This window comes from Cryptomeria japonica, chromosome 11 (genome assembly GCF_030272615.1).
Source record: "Cryptomeria japonica chromosome 11, Sugi_1.0, whole genome shotgun sequence".
Taxonomy (NCBI): Eukaryota; Viridiplantae; Streptophyta; class Pinopsida; order Cupressales; family Cupressaceae; genus Cryptomeria; species Cryptomeria japonica.
Window position 1 is genome coordinate 324,745,390 of NC_081415.1, and position 8,385 is coordinate 324,753,774.

Here is an 8,385-nt window from a genome sequence, read left to right on the forward strand (position 1 = left end):
TAGATAGTGAGGGATTATGGAAGAAATGAATAAGTAGGATAAGGGATATGAAGCAAGATCATAGATAGCACTAGATGAATTTAGATATGGTAATGGATATTGGAAGAAGGATAATGGGAGATGTGGTATGAAGAATAGAGTGGATGAACTTTTTCCCCCAAGCATAGAGGTCTCCATTTGCAAAAATACAATATGTAAGATTGTCACAACATCTAGCACCACTCGAATAAGTGTTCTTGAAATTTTCAAAGATAGAGACCCAACCCACACTTAGAACCTCTGGAAAAATTCAACCAAATATATCTAGCGACTAGGAAGCATACTCAAAAGGGAAGAAGAATCCCAAACTAGATCAAGGTATTTAGTCCTTGATTATCCATGTGTGTGCAATTGGGTTCATTGTGGCTCATATGATCATTGTAATCTTCAGAATCCAACATGGATATCTACATGAGTTACCCTGACTTCAAAAGCATCCTGGATAGAGCATCGCTACCAACAAGAATCCATAGATATAATGAGGCTATTAGTGTAATATCACAAATATTGCTCCATTGCCAGCCATGCATCCATAGCCCCGATGGAGTTATTTGCATGTTCCCATAGCCAAGCTTTTTGATATTGCATTTCCTTACATTTCATTATATCTTTTTAATTTTCTTTTCTTGATATTTCTTTTCATGCTCATGCTTTTGATCTTCTGATATTGTGTTTTTTCTCTTTATTTTTATTGCATTGGATTGTAAGTGATGAAACTTACATGGGTTTTATAATTACAGTGGCACTGAAGCAAGATTTTAGTTTTTTCACTAGTTGTGGCTTCAACTAAAAGATCACAATGATTAAGAGCAATTGATTAAGTGTGTGAGATATAGTAATCAAAAGATGTCGGTACCAAGATACGATAAGTGGTTCCATTTTGGATTTTGTGTGCATCCTAACCAAAAGATAATGTTAAAGAGGAACAACCTCAAGTTCTGAAGCGTTTCATGAATAAATATCTAGGAAATGGACTGAACATAAAATTGAGTGTGGGTGAGCATGTGACAAAATGACACAAATGCCTATTTCACAGATAATGGATTTAAGAAAAGAATTGAATGAAAGGGATGGAAGAATGGAAAAGAGGTGTTGGTTAATAGATATGATGTTTGAAGATTTGTGCAAGGATATATGGAAATGTATTCAAGATGAGCATTGGTACACAACTTGAGAGGTGATGAAGTGATGGAGGAAAATTGTTTTTTGGGACATAAGGATCCAAAATGGATAGAGGAAATGATGGAAGAATAGATTTGGAAAGTGGGAGATGTTTAGATAGATAGTTGAAGGAAGCTTTTGGAAGAACAAGTCTAGATGCCAATTTTGATTGTTCTTTGGATTCTAATGCTTTTATGGGCCTCCCCATTGATTTTGATTTTTCTTCTTTCTTAAAGGGTTTTTGTAGACTTTGGATATTGCTTTTTTCTTTTGGATCAGTTTTTTCTTTGATTTGACATGTCTTTTAGATTGAACATGTAGATCTTTGTATGCATGTGGATATTTAGACAAGGATTTTATTCTTGACATCCAAATTTCTTCCAAAAGGAATGGGAATCATGGATGGATAGGAATGATATGGAGGTATTTTGGATGGGTGGATGTAAGGTCCTAAGATGGATAGAAGGAAGGAAGGTTTTTACTTTGGAAGGAAAGGACCTAAAATGGATTTGGAGGATGAATGGATACCTTGATCTTGACTTGGAATAGGATCATTTGAGATTTTTTCTTGATTTTGAATTAGATCCTTGGTGGAGATGGAAGGAATATCATGCTCTTGCTTAGGAGATGGATGTTGAATGAGACTCTTCTCTTGAGATGAAAGGGGATCATCGTGGACGGAATACCAAAAGATTAGGGGATCATCATTAGATTCTTGACAGGTGGGATCTTGATCGAAAATGGGATTAGATTGGATAATCATGATATCTCGATCTTGATTTATGCTAGGACTCATTTCCTTTGAATAAGCTTTTTCTTTTCAAGAGACAAGGTATGGTCACACGAGTGATCAAAGTTGATGTTTTTGATTAGGTTGACTTGATAACAAATACCTTGTTTTGACACCCAAGCTTACTAGTTGAATAAAGGGTTCAATATTCCCCTATTGATGTGACTAAGTACGTCAAATGATATGATAAAGTTCCCTGATATTGGAAACTAGATGTATTTGACTAACTTGGATAGCTAGAATAAGTATCTGATGTTGATATTGGTTGAAAGTGTGAAACTTAGATCACTAGATGATATTCCTCTGATTTTGTTAGAAGAAACTCTGTTCGCTTGACTAGCTATGAAGTCTGTGACAGTTGAAATGAGATCTTCTTGAAAATGGGTATCTATATCTATTTTCAAAATTTTCTGGTGACAAGTTGAAATGCTCTTTGTTTTGAATGCGCTAAAACAAATGCGCGACCTAATTGTATATATGCGCTCTCAAAAAGTGCAAATGCGTTGTTCTGTTGAATAAAAGTGCTGCTCTGTGTAATAAAAGCGCTACCCTAAGGTGCAAATGCATTGTTTTAGTTGTAAAAGTGTTATTATGTTGATAAAATGCATGATCCTAAAGGTCAAAAGCGCAATACTGTTGATCGAAAGCGCTATTCTGCACAACAAATGCACTGTTCTGCATTACAAAAGCATGATTCTGACTGTGTTAAATGAAAATTTTAGTTTTCCAGCAAGTTGTTGGATTTTTGACCATTTTGAGAATGTTTTGCAGACACAAAAGACACAATGTTTGGAAAGAAAAGTGCACAAACAAGTACAAAACTTATGGTATGCCAAGTCAATAATTGTTGAATCTCACATGGGGTTTTCCCCGAGGCTATGCTATTCAAAGCGGATATTTAGGTGCTTGACCCCACTGATTCCACCCTCGACACTCACTTCTCCAGGGTAGCCAAGCACCAATTTCCATGAAAACTCCCCATGGAAAACTTTATATCTCTACTAAGAACCGTATGTGTGTGAGCCGCTTCAAAGGTCTAACCTCCTACGCCAACAATTAGAAGGATTTTGGCAAGTAATACAAATGGTTTTTTAGTAAAGGCTTATGTTCGAAGATACCCTTTGAAGTTGCGCAATCGCGATTGAGGCCTATATCCCAACAAAGTACCAAACAAGATGTAGTCACGCAAGCGTGATTGAGACCTCAAGGCCCTACAAAGTGCTCGATATGAGATAACTCAAAAGAGATAACTCAAATATGCTCCATCCCTTGAGGTTTTCATGTCAAAAGTCGATTTGATTATAGTGAGTTAGAATTCATGATTTTAGTCGTACTCACTTGGGTTGTTCTCTTCTTACTAGCCCCTTCAAGGTGTTCGGGAAGACATGCCCTCTAAAGGTTACACATAAAGGAAGCAGGTCTGGTTTTCTGATCACCACATGAGGTTTAGAGTATACTCGCCTACTACTTCAACATGCAAGAAAGACAAAGGTTTATTTTAAGCCTTCTTAAATATATTTGGAACTACTTTAAAGAAGACACTCAAAAACAAGTTGCATGTTGTTGATTATCCTCCTAGTTAGACTAGATGAGCAAGATGATATGTTACTCTCCAAAATAACTCCTAATTAACTAGATGTTTAAATGCATGAAATTCACTTCAAAATAACCCTACACACACAGATGTCAGTAGTTTTTAAATTCTCAGTTCTTGGACATTTAGACCTGCAAAAAAGTTTGTTAGCATATCATAAAAAATCAATTTTTTGCCTTGCAATGGAACAAAAGTGCTAATCTAGCGAATGCGCTATACTATAACTCAAAAGTGCTAGCCTAAATGATGAATGCATGAACTTGCTGCACGAAAGCATTGCTCTGAGAAGTAAATGAGTGATTCTTTCAACCAAAGCGCTAAAATAATTACTAAATGTGTTAACCTACTGCACAAAAGCATTAACTTACTACATGGAAGTGCTAACCTACTGCACAAAATGCTATCCTATTTCACATAGGCGTGAAAACATGTTACAAATGCGTTAAACATGATTTCAGCAAGAAAAAGATAGAATATTAGAAGTTTGTTCGATACCTTAGCCCCACGGTGGGCACCAAAAAATGTTGAGGCTAAAGTTGAACTCCAAAGAAGTATCTTGAAACTTATTAGTTCATCATAAAATATAAATGAAAGTTATAGGAAACTTAGCTTCAACCAATGAAGTAACATGAAATAAATAAAATAAACAAGATTATACCTTCCATGATTTACACCTCATTGTGTCCTAACTCCACCGTTCTTGGTTGCAAATGATTTTTCTCTTAGACAAACACTGGTAACTTCCAAGATGACATATGAAGAATGGACTGATAGTTAACTGATACTATGATATGCAAATGATATTAAGCTAACATGCTATGAAAATGATTTATGCTCAAAACTCTAAAAATGCTATTTTCTTTAAAATCAAACTCACGGATGCAAGATAAAGACTCCTAGAATGACTATAAGATTAGCTAATTAGACTATTAGACTATTAGAAAAAAATGGCTTAGGAGACCTCTATTTATATATTTTTGAGTGCATACCCTTAGGTGGTAGAGATCAACGGTCATGATCAAATCTTGCAATTTTGGATGGCTATGAGCAAGAGGTTGAGATGTGAGAGAGAAAGGTGGAAGATGTTCCTCCTACTCCTACATGATGGAGAAAAAGGTGGAAAGGGAAGGCAAGTGTCATTCATCTCACCTTGACTGAGTATGAAGACTGAGAGAATATAGGATAGTTGGAAAAGATTTAGGGATAAGAGGACAAGTGGACTCAACTTCCTCCAAAATTTAGGAAGGTTGGAGAGAATATAGGGAGGTTGAGGAATGTGTGTACGTACACAATATTTGGAATAGAATGAATGTTGAAGATAATGATATATTAATATAAAAAATATTAATATCTTTAGCCACATGATGGATGAGTTGGCAAAGAAGAAGTGATGTGGAGATGAGGGGATATTTAAATAATTTAAGAAGACTATAGGATAGTAGATAGAAGAATAATTAAATATTATATATTTAATTGATTAGAAGAAAGGCTAAATGAATTAATTAATAAAATATTTTAATTAATTAATAGAAGAATGAATTAAATAAATTAATCTTTTCAAATTAACTATTTAATAGAAGAATAATCATTAAATAAATATAAAATATTTATTTAATTGCTCATAGCCAATTTTATGTGTATACACTTCCAAATCCTGTAGACACTCCACTTTCTAAGCAAGATCATGATGTCCTTTCTATCCTCCCTAATGAGAAAAAACACCCTTAAAATTGAATCCAATGATCCCCTTCCAAGTCAAGATCAAAGTATCCTTTCACCTTCATATCTATCACAAGATCCCATCAAGATCTCTCCATCCCTTCAAATCCATGTATTAATCCTCCATGTCCCCCACAAGATTCCATCTCCCTAAATGAACCTATCATTTCTCCTATTCCTCCTAAAGATCTCATAAATCCTCCTAGTCCCCCTCATGATCCCAACACCTCTTCACAAGTTGTTCATGAACCTCTTACATGTAATATGGGTTCCTCCAATTCCATCTGGTTTGATCTACATTGTTGTCCTTGTTAATCCTATGAGGATTTGGTTAATACTAAGAGGGGGGGTGAATCAGTATTAATACCAATTTACAAGTTAAGACAAAATCAAACTTATATCAGATCTGAAATCATTTATCAAATATCTCGACTTCTTTTATCAGATCTAACAGCCTCTTTATCATATTTGCTAACACATTAATCAGATCATTTACCACATCTATTAATTCTTTCACCATTTAAGCAATCATATAAATTTGATCATTTACCAACTCATTATCCTCATCTATCAGACCAAACACTTTCTCTAACAACTCTTATCAGTACCGGTAACCTTTGAGAAACCTCTGATAAAACATCATAATCGGTGTAGTTAGAAATAGTGCATGAAATGTAACATAAGCAAGAACATCACATGAAAAGCATTCCACATATGAACACCATAATTTTTTTGACGTGGAAACCCAAATAGGGAAAAAATACGGTGAGAGTTGGTACCCACAAATATTTGTACTCTTTTGAAGTACGCCCTATTAGGAGCTTACAATACGCCCTGTTAGGAGTCACCCGGTTAAGGGGTTCTCCTAGCAGCTCAGTTAGGAGCTTGATGATCTGTTAGGATCAACCTCGTGAGATGATTTACCACTCTTTTGAGAGATTCCCTATCAAGGGAATTAAAAGCTTAAGGCCTGTTAGGACCGACCCGGTTAAGGGATTTAACCTGCTACAACTGTTAGGGAACAACAGTGAAAAAGTGATTTGTTCCTTGCACTTCTTAGCTTGCTAGATCGGATCCAGTTATGCTCAACACTCTAAAACTCTTAGGAAGATCTCAAACTTCTCTTGGATGACTCAACACATTCTCTTAAGACCACCGACACAATAAACATCAACTATGCCATCCTAAATAGCCATCTCAACTAGGTTGGCCACTAAACCCTAATTACATCATGAAATTACAATGCAAATCATAAGAGATCATCTCAGATCAATATACATATTGTATACACCTGAAAATGGTCTGAAGATAATTAATTAAATAAACAATTATTTAATTAACCCTCCTTCCCAATTTAATTGAATTCACTAAGCAATTTGATTAAATTCCCCTTTTCATCTACTTATTAATAAATCTAAGGATTTATTTAATAGGTTCATTTCAATAATCCCCTTTAATTAATTAATTCAAATTAATTAATTCCCCACATCAAATTCATTTCTTCTAATTCCTTTAATTAATTAAAACAAATCAAATTCATGAGTTGTTAAAATTAATTAGCCTTTTCCTATTATTTGAATTTTTAAATTCAAATTCTCCTAACTTCTACCACTCCTAAACCTAGCCACTCCTAAACCTAACCCATTCCATCCCAACCACCATGTTCCCTTTCATCCAACCTCTTCTCAACCCACCTCCAATTTAACCATTGATATCTTCAAATCAATCTTGACCGTTGATTCCTACCACCTCACCCCTAGTCTTGGAAAATCCTATAAATAGACCCCATTTTGGAGCACAAAGGGTCCCAATTTCATATCATTTTTGCATATCAATTGATTCATCTCATTTGCATTCAAGCATTGTTATTATAGGCATCTAGCTTCTATTTTATCATTTCAAGCATTGTTATCATGTTCAAATCTTATCTTAATTGCATCTTCATTCTAGCTTATTTTCTAGAATAATCATGGAATCATGTAGCTTAATCATGCTATCATTGCTAGATCATGCATCTTCATTATTTAAATCCTCCATTTAAGTGTAGTCAAGTCACTGGAGTTTGCATACCAAGATCTAAGAGCAAAATTCATACTCGTATTTACTAGGAGGCAATAGATCGCTTAGCTATGGTTTTGTCTTTCTTTGATTTAATTCACTAACCATTGCTTGTAATGATTTATTGAGTGCATTGTGTTTGCAGGAATAGGTACACTTCACAGAGCATGACACATATCATTACATCAAATTACAATGTATTATCAACTATTGGTTGATCGAAACCCATCATGAAAATCCGATCTATATCAAAGTCAAAACCTCAAAACACTCCACGAAGCATTTTGCTGTTTCCCAAGAAATTCTTCCTTGAATCGCACCAAAACAATAATCAAACATGTCATGCAAGCTGTGCCATGTTACCACCTTCATGTAGATTCATTGTCAATCACCGCCATAACAAAAATCATTACCAGTTTGATGATTTCTTCACCGATCCTTAAACCCTACTAAAACCCTAGCAAAACTTCATTAGAAATTAGAAACAAGCCTTCCACTAGTCTTCACAAGTTTCGGTTCCAGTCAGATACTCATTTCCATGATACAAGCTCACATCCCAAAACACAAATCACCAATCATCGCCGATCACCCAATTCAACCAGAACATCTCTACTTTACTGGTTAAACTCCTATTTCACAGACTTTTGTTCTTTGTCAATAAACCTTGTCTTCTGGTAAACCAAATCACTTAGATGACAAAACAAAACATCAGGAACATCAATAATAATCATTTGACATCAGTTTCCATCAATGACAACACAAATAACCGATCAAGTCATCTAATCACAAAATCTCAATCTCTTCATCACAAATAATCTTCTATCCTCTTTCGATGCAGTCATCAGTCTTTAACTGCATCACCTACATCATCTCATTCTGCATCAGTTATGACAAATGCCAACATTCTCCCCCTTTGGTATTGATGGAAACACCAATCAAATATACAATCAGAGTATCATCATCATCTGCAACTTCCTTGTCGGTATCACATCATCTAACGGTTCTCCTCCTTTTGTCTTCTCCC